Source organism: Phascolarctos cinereus, unplaced genomic scaffold (assembly GCF_003287225.1).
Source record: "Phascolarctos cinereus isolate Bilbo 61053 unplaced genomic scaffold, phaCin_HiC Scaffold_3;HRSCAF=262, whole genome shotgun sequence".
NCBI lineage: Eukaryota > Metazoa > Chordata > Mammalia > Diprotodontia > Phascolarctidae > Phascolarctos > Phascolarctos cinereus.
The window spans coordinates 203,684,608-203,700,156 of record NW_027555736.1 but is presented as its reverse complement, the minus strand read 5'-3'; the positions used below and the strand labels follow the sequence as shown (position 1 = coordinate 203,700,156).

Sequence of the window (15,549 nt, the reverse complement as noted above, 5' to 3'; positions counted from 1 at the left end):
TATGGCTTAGCACAGTCATTTAGAAGAATACAGGAGGCAGAAAGGCAAATGGAAAGCGGACGCAAGCTCATCAGCACATCCTAAAAAGATCCAGTAGAAGGTTCTTACCAAGCAGAAGAGAAGGACGATTTAATCATCTTAGGTAGGAGGAGGAAATAAAGGTGGTTTCCACAGCCCCCAAACAGGCTCTGGAGTTTTGGGGCTGGTGTAAAATACCAGAAGGTATAAATAGCCCAGAGCCATTCTGACCCCAGAGGTGTTAAAGAACTGGAGCGATGTCATCTGCTACCCAAGTTAAGCACATCTGTTTGAGAGTTGGCCCCATCTCCTGAGGGGAAGGGGCAAATGCTAGGGAGCATGAGCAAAGGAACGTAAATATCAAGAGGATCAAGATGAGGGAAAACTGAGGTCGGGAAGATGTGAAAAAGACCAGGATGTTGGCCAGGAAGGAAAGTTGGTGACTTTGGCAAGAGGTAATAGCACCAGACGGGACCAGAGGAACTTAAGGAGTAATGGTAGGTACAACTCTGACCTTTCCTCTTGAGTAGAGCCACACCAAGGATACACTGGGGAAGGGGCAGTTTGACCACCTCAGCCATCTCAAAGGAAACAATAGTAGATTAGTAATTAGTAAATTTAGCAGTTGCTAATTAGTATTCTATTAGCACTAAATATAATTAGTATATTATTATTAGTGTATTATAATAAACATAAATTAGTACTAAATATAATACTTAGTATTAGTACTAATAATTAATACTAATCAGTAAATTAGTAATTAGTAAAAATAATCTCCATAGTAAAGATCCCTGAAGTGGGGAAAAGGGAGATTGCCTAATTAGGCAGCTAGATAGCACAGTGAGTGCTGAGGCTGAAGTCAGGAAGACCTGAGTTCAGATCCAACCTAAGACACTTACTAATTGGGCAAGTCACTTAACCTCTGCTTGCCTCAGTTTCCTCAACTATAAAGTGGGGATAATAACAGCACTTACCTCAGCGAGTTGTTATGAAGTTTAAATGAGAAAATATTTGTAAAATATTTAGCGCCATGAATATAGTATAATATATAATATATAGCATAATAGTATAATATTGTAGGAATATAGTAGGTGCTATATAAATGCTTCTGGAAGAGAAGGTGGGCTTTACTAAATCTCTATTGTGAAGGTATAATTTCTTTCTTTGTCCTTTACTGTATAAAAATCTACTCAATGTTCAATGCTTTGTTAGCTTTGTTAGCTGATGTGCTTACACCATTAGCAATAAAAAAAGATATATATTGAAATCCCCAGGTTTTGCAAAGGTGAGCGCAAATGCGTCAGAGAAGTTCCTATTACTGCAAAGTATTTGTGGGTCCTCAGTATCAGAAGGGATACTCTGATACTAGTCACATTATGGTAAAGGGATGAAAGAAGTATAGGGTAAAGTGATTTCATTGGTAAGGTCTGAGCAGGAACAGTAATTTATTTTTGTCTCTTGCATTTCTTTATAGTAAAATAATAGTAAAGAAGGGAAGGGGGGAGAGAAATAAGTATTTGTATATTGCATGCTATGTGCCAGTCACTGTGCTAAGTGCACCAACAAATGAAAAAGAAATTTATCCTATATATCAACAGCTCCTCATCTATCTGGAACTAGGCAATGCTGTTCAATTCAATTGAATAAATTGAGTACTTCCTATAGGTAGATTATAACAATTCTAGACACTGAAGAGGATACAAAAATGAGTAAGATCAAGTCCCTGACCTCATAAAGCTTAAAAATAGTAGGGAAGATCAAACTTGTACACAAATAACTATATACTATACAGGGTGCTTCAAAAGTCTTAGTGGAGTTTTAAATATTTAATTGTTTTAAACAGCACTTTTGGGACACTGAGGGAAGGAGGGAGAGGGAGAGAGAGAGAGAGAGAGAGAGAGAGAGAGAGAGAGAGAGAGAGAGAGAGAGAGAGAGAGAGAGAGAGAGAGAGAGAGAGAGAGAGAGAGAGAGAGAGAGAGAACATGTATGTAATTATATACTATAATACAAAGGGTTTGTATTCTCAGAATAGAGAGGCAATATGGTATAGTAGAAAGATCACTGGAGGGGCAGCTAGGTGGCACAGTGGATATGACACTGGCCCTGGAGTCAGGAGGACCTGAGTTCAAATCCAACCTCAGACACGTAACACTTACTAGCCGTGTGGCTCTAGGCAAGTCAATTAACCCCAATTGCCTAGCAAAAAAACAAACAAACAAACAAAAAAGATATTGGACTGGAATCAGAAGATCTAATCCAATCTAATCCAATAAACATTTATTAAACACTTACTGTGTGCCAGGTACTGTGCCAAGGACTGGAGGCACAATTAATAAAAAAAAAAAGGGTAGTCTCTGCCCTCAAGGAACTTACAGACAACACACAAGAGGAGGAAGGAAAGCTGAAAAATACAGTTTCTGCCTTCCATAAAGGAAGGCATTGGGAGGAATTTGGTACTCCCCTCAACTGCTGACACTTATTTTCTGTGTCACCACAGGCAAATCACATGATTCCTTAAAGCATCAGTTTTCCTAGAATCCGCATTTAATGCTTCACAATTTTGTAGTGCTTTAAGGCTTACAAAGTATTTTTGTCATAATAACGCTATGAGGTAGGCAGAGCTTGTATAACTATTTCAATTTAACAAATGAAGAAACTGAGGCTCAGAGAATTCAAGTGATTTTCCCACGATCACAGTGCAAGTAAGTTCTAGAGTCTGTATTCTGTCATACCACACTGCTTTTCCACTATAAAGTGGTGATAATAATACTTATACAATTTACCTCCCTGAGTTATTGACAGGAAACCACTCTGTGGGTCATAAACCATGCTATAAATTTGAATTACTTGATTATGTAAAATGTTGGCATTTGATTCCCATAATAAGGGGATCTTAGAGATCATTCTGGCCCATTTTATAGATGAGATATTGAATTTTACCCATCTTGTTCACCATAGATTTGACTCTGGACAGCCCTGTCTAAGAAGAACACAAAGGTCTGTCTACATGCTCGCAGTAAAATTGGAATTAGAAACTCTCAGGTGGGGAAGGACTGAGTACTTTATTCTTTGTTGTTTCGGGGTTTGTTTGTGTTTCTCTGGATGTTGCCTGCAACATCTAGTTCAGTGATCTGAACCACATGGGTTCTCAGAATATTTCGATTTGTTGATTGCGTGAGCGGCAAAACAAATTAATCCCTGGCTTCTTCCTCTCTCTTCCTAGCTGTGTGACTATAGCCAAGCCAAGTACCTTTTGAAGCTTTGGCTTCTTTGTTTTTATGTTAGGGGATTGGACTAAATGATTTATAAGGTCCCTTCTGTCTCTAAATCTGTGGTTTGAATGTCCCTGTTAGGTAATCTGACTCTATCTCTATCCTGCCCCCATCTAAATGTATTTACCTTCTCTAATACATATACAAATAGATTCACTCCCAGGAACATACTTTTCCTCTTCTTTTTGAAACAGCAAACACAGCTGCCACATACTCCATGAGAGCTTTAATAACATCAATCCATTTAAAATCTAGTAGCAAAGAGTATACTTCCCGTAATGCAGAAGTTACCTTTACTTTAGACTTTTTAGTTAGGGTTAGGGGCAGATAGGTGGCATAGTGGATAGAATGCTGGGCCTGGAATCAAGAAGACCTGAGCTTAAATCCAGTCTCAGACACTTACTAGCTGTGTAACCTGGGCAAGTCACTTAACCCAGGGTGCCTCAGTTTCCTCATCTGTAAAATGAGCTGGAGAGGGATATGGCAAACCACTCCAGTGTCTTTGCCAAGAAACCACAAATGGGGTCACAAAGTGTCGGATATGACTGAAAATGACTAAACAACATCAAAATTTGAGTTGAGAAGTCTAAAATTAAGACCTTAGCTGGGTCGAGGGGCTGGGACACTGTGCCCATTCCTTTCTACACTAAAGGACCTTTATCTCTGGACCCATTGAAGAGGTCCAGATCAGGTTCAATCAGTGGAAAGAAATAGGACAATATGTTTAATAATGACTAAAGCCAAGGAAATCGAGAATTAATTCATATTCATTAATGTGCACCCAAGCTGCATCTCTGTTCCATTCCTTTATAACTTTGTTTTCCTCACCTGCTTTCCCTGAGCTGCTATGCCAAACTGGACCAGACATGAACTGTGATAAGTATCAGACAAAACACAAGATACCTTTGGTTGTGCTGAGAGATAGAAGAATGAACTGGAACTGCTATACTTGGCCGATCCTTCCTCCTTCAGACTAAAAATACTTAAGTCTAAAACCTGAAACTTGAAAGGAAAAGAAATTCTATATGTAACCCTCCTTCCCATTTACTTTGGAAAGCTTTTCTTTCTCTTCCTTCTCTTCTTTTATCTTTATCTCTTTTTAGTAAAAATATGTTAGCACATAGGCACCTTCACACAGAGAGCTTAAAGCAAATACTTTGTCTCCTTTACTCTGAGTTAAGGGTGCATACAGCAGGTTCCAGACACTTGTACATTTCCCTTATCTTATATGGAAAATGTCAGGGGAAAGTGTAGGAGACCTAATGCGGTAAATATGATAACTGGCTCCCAGAGACCTTGCCAAGGACACCAATACACACATCCCTCCTCTGTTATACAATATTCCCCTGACATTGTTAATGATCATAAAGAGGAGACCACACCAGGGTGTGTAAAGTTTCTTCTGAAAAGCCTTCCCCAAAGTCATTTGAATGGGGCATGTGAATGGGGTTTTCTTCTTTGAAAAGAAAAGAGAAAGGAAGGAAAGGAATAAGCATTTAAATAGTGTCTACTATGTGCCAGGCACTGGGCTAAATGCTTTACAATATCTCATTGTATTTATATCTATCCATATCTATCTATCTACATGTATATGCATATATAAAATCATATTCCAATAGTCACCTCATCCAACAGAATATTACATACACACATACATACATACATACATACATACACACATACATACATACGTACATACATACATATGTATATATTTAGGGCAGCTGGGTGGCACAGTGGATAGAGTGCTGGGCATGGGATCAGGATGACTCATCTTCCTGAGCTCAAAACTGGTTTCAGACACTTACTACTGTATGACCCTGGGCAAGTCATTTAACCCTGTTTGCCTGAGTTCCTCATCTGTAAAATGAGCTGGAGAAGGAAATTGTAAACCACTCTGATATCTTTACCAAGAAAACCCCGAATGGGGTCAGTAAGAGTCAGACACAACTGAAACAACTGAACAGCAAATGTGTGTGTGTGTGTGTGTGTGTGTGTGTGTGTGTGTGCGCGCGCGCAGGGGAAAGGTCAGGTACAACTTGATTGTCACTCCCTATCTACATTATTATATTCTATGTAATTGAATATCATGTATATGCTATTTATATAATAATATATCTATATAATAATAATAATATATAACTATTATATAACATAACATAATGTATATATTATAATATATACCTATATAACATTATAGAGATATAAATATAGATATAGAAAACAGGGCTAAATAAAAAAAGAATATTATGTGTATGATATTATATAGATATATGTAATAATATAGATATAGGATATAAGACTAATATAAAATATAATAATATCTTATAGCATATAAAGATCTTACCTGACCTTTCCCCTACTTACTTTAATTATGTTTCCAAGTAGAAAGAAGTTGGGCAAAATTTTCAGTACTTCTGTGTTAAAATGTTTATCTAATTAAATTTGACTCCTTGGCATACATAGCTGTGTATGCTGGGAAACATCGCTGCACATAGCCTCCTTTTGGTTGTTACTTTATAGATAACTTTGGTTCCCAGCTGACAAATTTCTACCTTATCCTTTCTGTTTTCCACATATGATGTATACTTGCTATTATTGGGAATTCCTATTTTTAGGCTGTCTGAAAACCTTAATGAGAATTCACAGGATTTATTGCACAAATTACTTCTCTGGTCCCCTGCAACTTCCATCAGTGTTTCTGACAGTGGCAACTGTGTTCCTTATTTATTAGGATTGTAAGTGTTCAGGTGGTTTACAAGTTTTTCCTATTCTGTCTGCAGCGCAAGAGCAGAACAGCTACTGAAAATTCATCATGGGTCACTTCTAGCCCATATTCAGTTTTCAACAATGGTTGGCCTTCACATGTTAATGGCTCCCATGTGGAGATTTTTGAGGCTCTTAGATTAAAAACGCTGAGACTTTCAAATCACTTACAAAATTCAATACTTTTATCTTGAGGTAACTATTTCTTTTGACAATATATACCATACACATCCTCCCCCCCACACACACATACATACTCTGCCACCACACGCAAAACCACTACCACCACCATTTATCTTTAAATCAACTAATAGTTCTGGTCAAGGTAAATGTCAAGAAAATGTAAATTTATTTTTAGAAAATTTAAAATATTTTATATTCAGGGTTCTATAATGAAGAGAACACAAAGGCGAATAAGATATTGTCTCTGTCTTCAAAGAGTTAATATTTTGGTAGAGGTAATAAGATAGGGACACAAAAAATAATGTCTATCAGAGGGGTATCAACTTAATGCTGTGAAAGGGTAAGGAAGGGGAAGTGGGGGAAGGGCAGGAGGAGATCACCATGGTAGGATCGGAAAGACTCTTATAGAGAAGGGAGAGTTTGAGCTGAGCCTTGAAGGAAGGTTGGATGTCACAATATCACCTAGAATATATCTTCTACTTCTTTCTACTCCTCCATGGCATTAGTACTTAGAAGCTTCTCAATAAATATTGATGGGTTAACCAGTTGGAATGATATAAGTTATATTCATTCATTCATTGGACAAATGAGCACCTACTACGTGCCTGTCATTGTGCCAGGTGTTGAGGACACAAAAAAGGAGAAGACGTGATTTTTGCCCTCTGGGAGCTTACAGTCTAGCCGAGAACAAAAGATAAATAACAGAAGGAGAATTCATCAGTTATTCCTGTATCCCTCAGCTTCTATGTACATATGACCTAGAAAAGTTCTGCAGATCAGCTCCCATGCAGTCAGGTGGGGCTTCCCAGGTCCTGTCTGCCTGATTCCTCCACTTCTGGTTTATATCCCAGCTACATTCTCAACCTCTGATTGACCTACACTTAGGTCCCTTGATGCCCTCTTTAGCTGAATACAGGTTCATAGGATTTTAGAATCACTTTGTCCAAACCCTCTTATTTTACAAATAAAGAAACTGAGGCCCCAGAGGGTAAATTGGTCTACTCATGGTCACACAGCTAGTAAATGGTGGGGCCAGATTCAAACTTTAGTTATCCAATTCCAAATCCAATGCTCTTTCCACTATACAAAGTTGACACACAGCTTGTATTTATTGATTTGAGCCCTCCCCAATTTCCCTCTAGCAAGGAGTGAGTTCCTTACCTCCTTTACCTAAGCTTACCAGTTCCCTTTGCTAGAGCATATGCAGAGGGGACTCACGTCAGCCTGGTGCTGCCTGGTTAAAACTGTGTGCTGAAGCTCTGCCTCCAATCACAGCATCGAAAGGCTGGCTGGGGGTGAAATGATCAGTGTTTGGAGTGGCTTTTTGGTTTCAGAATGAAGTGAAAGGTTCGTTCTCCTTCAATCTACAAGGCAGCTCAAGAGAGAAGGAAAAGTTGAGGTTATGTAACTGGGTAATTAGGAGGATATGGTATCCTTAATAGAAATAGAGAAGTCTAAGTAAAGGACAGGTTTTGGGGAAGATAAGCTATACTTTGAAATTCACAAATAAACTCTGCTCTGAAGTCTATGTAACCTCCTCTCCTATTTCTCCCACTCACTTATTAACCTCCAATCTACTGTCATCCTAAAGCTACTATTTGTCCTTGGCATGATATTCAGTGCCTTAAACAATCTCTATTCTCCTGGTCCATCTTCTCTGTCCTGGATTTCCTTTCCTTCATATCCAGTCTTGATGGCTTAAATGCCTCACTGGCTTATACCCCAGAATCCTTCAAACCTCTGACATTCTTATGCTCCTAACTTTAAGTAACCACCACGATTTGGTTTCTTTGCTTCTGTTCTGGGGCTGCCGAGCATTGATGGAGAAAATCACCAAATCTAGCTAGTACAAATTCACACTTCATAAATACAGCTGTACCCTCCCCTGCTGCTTAACAAGCCTTCTCCTCTCCCCTTATTGACTCCTTATGTCTTCTCCCAACTGCTACCAACTGCACCCTTACTGCACTAAGAAGATTGAGGCCATCTGCCATTAGCTTCCTAAGCACTGCTCTTCTGCTAAATATTCCTCAGCATCACCCTCTCTGTTCTCCTTCCCTCCAGAAGTGATATCTCTACCTACTCTACCCAAGTCTCTGTCTCCTTGATTCATCCTCCTCTAGAACTTTGTTCTAGAAGTCATCCCCTCTCTGTTATGCATCTTACATCTTTCCCTTCTTAGTGGCTCCTCTCCAGACATGCTTAGGTCTCTGTAGAACTAAAAAAAACCCCTTACCTTTCATCCTTCTGGTCCATCCATTAATCAGGAAGCCAATAAGCATTTATTAACGTGCCAGGCACTGGCTAAGCACTGTGGGTAAAAATAAAAGCAAAACAAAACAAAATAAAACAAACAAAAAAACCCACAAACCGTCTAGTCCCTATCCTTCCAATAGAGAAGACAACTTGTAAATAATTAGGTGTATAGAGTAGGAGGAAGGAAAATTCAGAAAGAGAGGCACTGGTACCGGGAAGGAGGTTGAGCCAGGAAAGACCTTCCTCACAAGGTAGGATTTCAGTTGAGTCTTTAAAGAAGCCAGAGACACTAAGACGCAGGGGTGAGAGGCAGAGAGTTGCAGGCATGGGTTACAGCCAGTGAAAAGGTTCAGAGACCAGACTGAGATGGAGTGTCATGTGTGGAGCAGCAAGATAGCCAGCGTGGCTGGATCACAGAGAATGTGGGAGGGAGTAAAGTATAAAAAAAAACAAACTGGAAAAATAGGAAGGGGCTAGGTTATTAAAAGTTTTAAAAGCCAAAATAGAGAAGTTTTTATTTAATCCTGGTGGCAATAGGGAGCTACTATAGATCAGATAGATCAGGGGAAGTAACAGGGGAAGTACTTTAGAAAAATCAACTTTTTCTTCCTGTTTATTGTTAAACTTCTTAAAAGTCCTCTACATCTAATGCTTTTACTTCCTCACTGTCTACTCTCTCTTCATTCCATTGAAATTGGGTTAGTACCTCCACTAATACTGTCACCAGTGACTTTTTTTCACCCTGGCTCATCACCTTGGGGTTATTTTTGGCTCTTTCCTTTCCACCATTTTTCACTTCTCCCACAGAGTCATCTCAGAAGCCACCCTGTACCTGAGCAAGAATCTCTTCTACACCTTTCCAATAAGTGGCTATTTGACCTCCACCTAAAAATCTCAGAACCTCTTTTCCTGAGACAAGCTCTTTTGGAGCACTCCAATTTTAAGGAAGCTTAAATTAAGCCCAAATCTGCTCTCTGATCCTTCAATCCTTTGCTCTTAGTCCTACCCTCTGGGCTTTTGCCTCATTTCTTACCTAGCCTTGATCACTGAAATGTGTGTGTGTGTGTGTGTGTGTGTGTGTGTGTGTGTGTGTGTGTTTGCCTCAGACAAACTAAGACTTGGGAAAGACCTTAGTTTAAAAAGACCAAAGTCTTCTACTGCATCTGGGGCCATTTCCAGTTATCCTAATCATTGGACCCAGATGACTCCAAAGGAAACAGTGAGGTGACTTTGCACAGTCCTGCCTCACTTAAATCCAATTCACTTGCAAGTCAAGACCCCACCTTCCTGACATTATTTGTCCTCTTGGAGAGAAAAGGACAAACAACAATCTGTGAGTAGTAGTAGCTGCCCCATTGGGGACCCAACTGGTCGGTTCCAGTTGGGCAATGCTATTCCTTTCCTTCCTTCCTTCCTACCTTTTTGTCTTCCTTCCTTCCTTCCTTCTTCCTTCCTTCCTTCCTTCCTTCTTCCTTCCTTCCTTCCTTCCTTCTTCCTTCCTCCTTTCCTTCCTTCTTTCCTCCCTCCCTCCCTCTGTTCACATGGGGAATCATGCATTTACATGTGGGTGCTCTGTGCAAAGGAAAGTGGATTTTCTGAAATAGAGCTCTGGAAAAACCAGGCTTTGGTAAAACCCATAGGGATTCAAATGGAGCTATTTGAGTACGTCTTAAACCCAAATCACTCTGGCTCTCACTGATTGGCCAATAATAAGTCTCAGCCCAAGCTTCTGTTGGTCCTTGTTTGGGTTTTGATTGCTCAGAGTAAGTGTAAACAGCAATTGCTTCTGTTCTGACCGGAAATCCTGACGGTCTTCCCCTCCCAGATTGATTTTTTTTTGTAGGTAAAAGAGGCTTTCTTTTGCCACATTTCTTACCTATTCTTAATCACTTGAATGGGTGTTGCCTCAGACAAACTAATACTTGGGAAAGACCTTAGCTTAAAAAGACCAAGTTCTCCCACTGCATCTGGGGCCATCTCCAGTCGTCCTGATCTATATCTTGCCACTGGATCCAGATGGCTCTGGAGGAGAGAGTGAGGCTGGTAACTTGACACAACCCTGCCTCATTTAAATCCAATTCACATGCAAGTCAAGAAATCACCTTCCTGATGTCATTGGTTCCCTTTGAGAACAAAGAAAGCAACAACAGCCCTCTGGGACCAAAGGAATAAACCCAATCCATCTTCCACCAGAAAATCTTCAAGTGCTTGAAGATGGCTGTATTTGCCTCCATGAAGTCTGCTCTTCTCTAGGATAAATAATATAAAGATAAAAATTAAACAGTCCCTGCCTTCAAGGAGCTTATATTGAATCAGACAAGACTTGATGGGCAAGATCAGTTGACTAGGAGGATGGTAGAGTCCTCATTTCTTTCAAATATTCCTCCTGTGGCATGGTCCCCGGTGTCCTCACCATCATGGTTATCCTCCTCTGGACTGACTCCAGTTTATCAATGTCATTCCTCAAATATGATGCCAAGAGGGGAACACAATACTCCAGCTGTGGTCTACCCAGCTCAGAATATAGGATTCTCAGTTTGAATGGTAAGCCTCACGTAATACAGCCCACATTAGCTACCATTTCACATTGTGAACTCATTTTGAATTTACATTCCAAATCCTTTTACCTCTTTCTGCTGTCTAGTCATCCTCCCTCTGTTCTACACTTGTCAAGTAGATATTTGGGATTCAAGGGATTTATCACTATCAAATGCTGTCTCATTAGATTTGCCTAATCCTTCTAATTTATCAGGATGTTTTGGGACACTGTGATGCCTGAGTTACACTGGTTTCATCTTTGCAACATCTCTGGAATCTGTCCTCACCTCTGTATTCCATTACTACCACCCTAGTTCGGGCTTTTATTACCATCTGCCTAGTCTCCTTAAAAGTCTTCTTATCCATTCTTCATGCATCTGCCAATTTATTCTTCACACTACTGCTAGAATATTTTTTTCTTTTTTAAAAAAAGTTTTATTAATATCTTCTGTTTTTAGATCATCTCAATTTCCCCCCCTCCCCATATCCCTCTCCTTTTCACCTTCTAGAGAGCCATTCCTTATTATAAAGATTGAGAATACTTTATATGAATAGATCTGGTCATGTCATTCTTTCTGATTGCCTCCTGAAACATCTTCACCTGGTGTTCAAGGCCTCCAATAATCTGTCATGATAATTTCCCATAGCTCTGTGCACCTCTGAACATTCACCAATTCCATGTCTTTGCCCAGAATATTTCCTATGCCTAGAATGTGCCTTCTTCATCTCTGCCAGGTACCCATCCTTTAAAGCCTATCTCCAATGATTCATCAGCTCTGAAACTTTTCTTGTTTCTCCCCCATCCTGCACCCTCAGTTCATAGCACTTTGTGTGGTACTTCTCTAATGAATGCACTGACATGTAATGGCTGGTTTGGATGTGAGATTAATGAGCCTGGCTATCATTGTCACCTTCTCGCGCTACTAAGGTCGTGTTGTGCATTATAATTGTCTGTTTGGGGGTCTTAGGCAGTAAGTTCCCAGAGACAAAGCTGCCTTGTCTAAACTTTTTATTTTCTCTTAATATAGCATTGCACGTTCTGAATGCAATAGGTGCTTAATAAATGATTAATTGGTTGATTTCAATTGCTATTGCTTCCTGGTTTATATATGGAGTCAAATGACCTAGGTTTGAATCCTGGATTTGCCACTTAATGCGTGGCCTTGGGCAAGTCTCTTTTCTGGGTCTGCCTGGGTCTTCTGGGTCTGTCATACATAAAATGAGGAAATTGAACAATCGTGTCTCTAAAGTCCTTGCCTTCCACCTCTGAATTCTGTTATATCTTTTTATTATTGTTTAGTCATGTTTGCCTCTTTGTGACCCCATGGACCATAGTATGCCAATGATGTCCATGGGGTTTTCTTGGGCAAAGATACTGGAGTGGTTGCCATTCCCTTCTCCAGTGGATTAAGGCAAACAGAGGTGAAGTGACTTGCCTAGGGTCACACAGCTAGTAAGTATCTGAGGCTGGAATTGAACTCAGGTCTTCTTGACTCCAGGCCTGGTGCTCTATCCACTGAGCCACATAGCTGCCTCACTGTATCTTTTTACCTGGTGTCATTTGAGTACTTTGCTGTATGTACTCTTCACTATATCCTTTCTCATTACACAGGATTTCTATTTTTTGTTTTGTTTTGTTTTGTTTTCCTTAATAGTAAGGCCCTTAGGGTCTAGTATAAAAGGTCCTGCAGAGGGAAGGACCCAGTGTTTAATTAGGAAAAGGCATCATGCAGTCAGGACCAGTGGCAGTCCCTGATACTTTCTTAGTTTCAAAAACTTGTCCTTTGGTCACATTTGCTTAGTCAAATGCCCAACCTAGAAAGCTGTAAATAAATCTAACTTTGGGAGTTCTCACAGTCACTTTGGGTTCTTTGTAAAGCAGTAACTACCTCTGGCAAAAGGTCAAAATAGTATGAATGGCCCTAACTTGCAAGAGTAGCTGGGTAGTGCAGTGGATAGAGTGCTAGGCTTAGAATCACGAAGATTCATCCTGATGAATTCAAATCCTGCCTCAAACACTTACTAGCTGTGTGACCCTCATCCAGTCACTTAACTTTATTTGCCTCAGCTTCCTCATCTGTAAAATGAGCTGGAGAAGGAAATGTCAAACCACTCCAGTATTTTTGCCAAGAAAACCCCAAATGGGGTCGTGAAGAGTCAGACATAACTGAAACATCATCTCAATGATAACCTCAACTTGCAAAAATAGTTCAGTTCATAGGAGTTCGACTTTGGGCAGTGATAGGCATAGAGATACTCCATTTGTTGTTTACAGCATGCTACCCTGGTCTCATTTCAGCTTTGCTGAATAAAATCAGCCAAGTGCAAATACATTTGTAACTGCATCAAAATCAGTTGTAGTTTAGCTGCAGGAATACTGCGGGGTGGGGTGAGGGGAGGGGATTAAAATTCTTGCCTCTGAGAAGGCCAGAGAAGAGAAGATCCAGGCCTGTTATCCAAGGTGGAAATTTTTCAGGAGTTCATATTGTCATCCTGCAGTTCTAAGGCAGTTTTATCTGCCACCAGAGCCTGGGAAAGCCTCAACATTCCCAGTCTCTGCATTTGGAGCTAGCTAATAGATAGAGGAGCCAGACAGCTAGTTTGGGACCTGGATAGAGCTGTGCATTTTTTGATAGCTGGACCTATTGTACCCCCTCATTTATTTCCCAGCTCTGTAGTTAGCCTCTTGATATGCAAGAATAGAAAAGTACTCTTTTTTTAAGTATTAAAAATTAAACTCTTCAAAAGGGCAAATGAAAGACTGCTCAGCAACTTGTAAACATATATTGAGGAGGGAAGGGGAGGGGATAAGCAGGGTGACAGTGGATTGAGAGCCAGCCTTAAAGCTGAGAAGATCTGGGTTCTGATACATATTGCCTGTATAGCTCTGGCAAAGCACCTCTCAGTGATCTGGGCAACTCTCTAAGACTATAAATTATAGGAAAAGTATTGAACTTCATTAGAGAGAGAATTTCTAATATCAGTGAAATTATAGGCCCAGAGCCAGGCCCAGGCCCAGGCTCGGTCTCCATCCATCTCTATATATACATATATGGGCAGCAAGATTAATTGTTAGGTGGCAATGGACAGAGTGCCAGGCCTGGGTTCAGGAAGACCTGTGTTCAAATCTAGATGCAGATACTAGCTGTGTGACCCTGGGCAAGTCACAACCTCTGTTTGCCTCAGTTTCTTCATCTGTAAAACGAAGATAATAATAGTACCTACCTCCTAGAGTTGTTGTGAGAATCAAATGAGATAAAAATATTAGCATATATATGCATTTAGCACAGTGTTAAGTCCATAGTAAGCACTATATAAATGTTAGCTATTATTGTTTTGTGTCTGTGCATGTGCATGAATGTATATATGTACATGTGCGCATGTGTGTATATATGTATGTATGTGCATGTAGGTATATGTGTTATATATGTATACAACCACATATACAAGTGTGCTTAACCCTCTACTTGCAGAAGATAAGAAAAAAGAGCATGCGTCAATAAAATCACTTCCATAATCTTGAATGATAGCCCCTACTGAGCTCTATGCTCCTTTTCCTATATTCATTAACGTAGGGACTCCAGATCCACACTATGCCTTTGCCTAATGGGCCTTCTTTCGTTTTTCAGTAGGAAGAGAAAATATTTACAGCTATTTCAAGACTGAATAAATGAATTAAGAAATAGGATATTATTTATTAAATGTCCACTGTGCCTTTAAGCTCTGGAGATACAAATAGAAAAAAACCAGAGAGTCCTCCCCTCTCTAGGAACTTTGGTTGGGGAAGAGAACACATAAAAGAAAGATCAATTGCCTGGCATATGGAAAGAGGTAAAGTCCTAAGGGTGAAGGGGTGGAAGGAGTTTGGTAAGGCTGAGGAGTCCTTACTTGGGGAAGGAGGGGGAGGCAGTAAAGGGAGAGCAGATGGTGAGGCCTCATGGTTCTTCGTCTCAACAGAAAGAATATAGTTTATGACTGCCATCTCATCCAAGCCATGTGAGTAGCCTCCTGATGGGTTCTGGGGACCCTGGACTAGAGGAGACAACAAAAAGAAGTCAGGGAAAAAAAGATGCCCCTCATGATGGTGGAAGGCCTTCCTGCTTCCCTGAGAATCCCAAGAGGGGGGACACTAATGGAAGTGCATTTGATTGAAGAAATAAATCTGATTGGCTAAACTTGAACAACAAACAATAGATCTGCTTTGTAATTAACCAAGGCCTACATGAAAACTAGCTTCCAAAGAAGGCCTATTAGCAAAAGGAGAAAAGGAGCAGGGAAGGGACCAAATTTAAGTTCCCAGGCTTTAGTTTCCCAATAAGTAAAATAAGGGAGTTGGGTTAAATTGATCCCTGATGTTTTTCGCTAGCTCAATTTTCAAAAATCCTACATTCTCAGTTCTTTTCAGAGCTTAACATTTCAGAGTCTTAAGTTCCAGCATCTGTGTTCTCAGGTTCTATCTATTGCTAATATTCTATGCTCTGACATTCGGGATTCTACGTTTCCTTTAACAGATCTC

The 15,549-nt window shown here is 40.1% G+C and overlaps 1 long non-coding RNA gene across 1 annotated transcript in view; it reads left to right on the top strand.

The window, feature by feature from the left end:
- Positions 1–268: 268 nt before the first annotated feature.
- Positions 269–15,549, top strand: part of LOC144456340 (uncharacterized) — a 34,387-nt gene continuing 19,106 nt past the window's right edge. The window contains exon 1 of the long non-coding RNA XR_013485423.1: positions 269–515. This is a non-coding gene — a long non-coding RNA (uncharacterized LOC144456340). The remainder of the gene's footprint in view (positions 516–15,549) is intronic.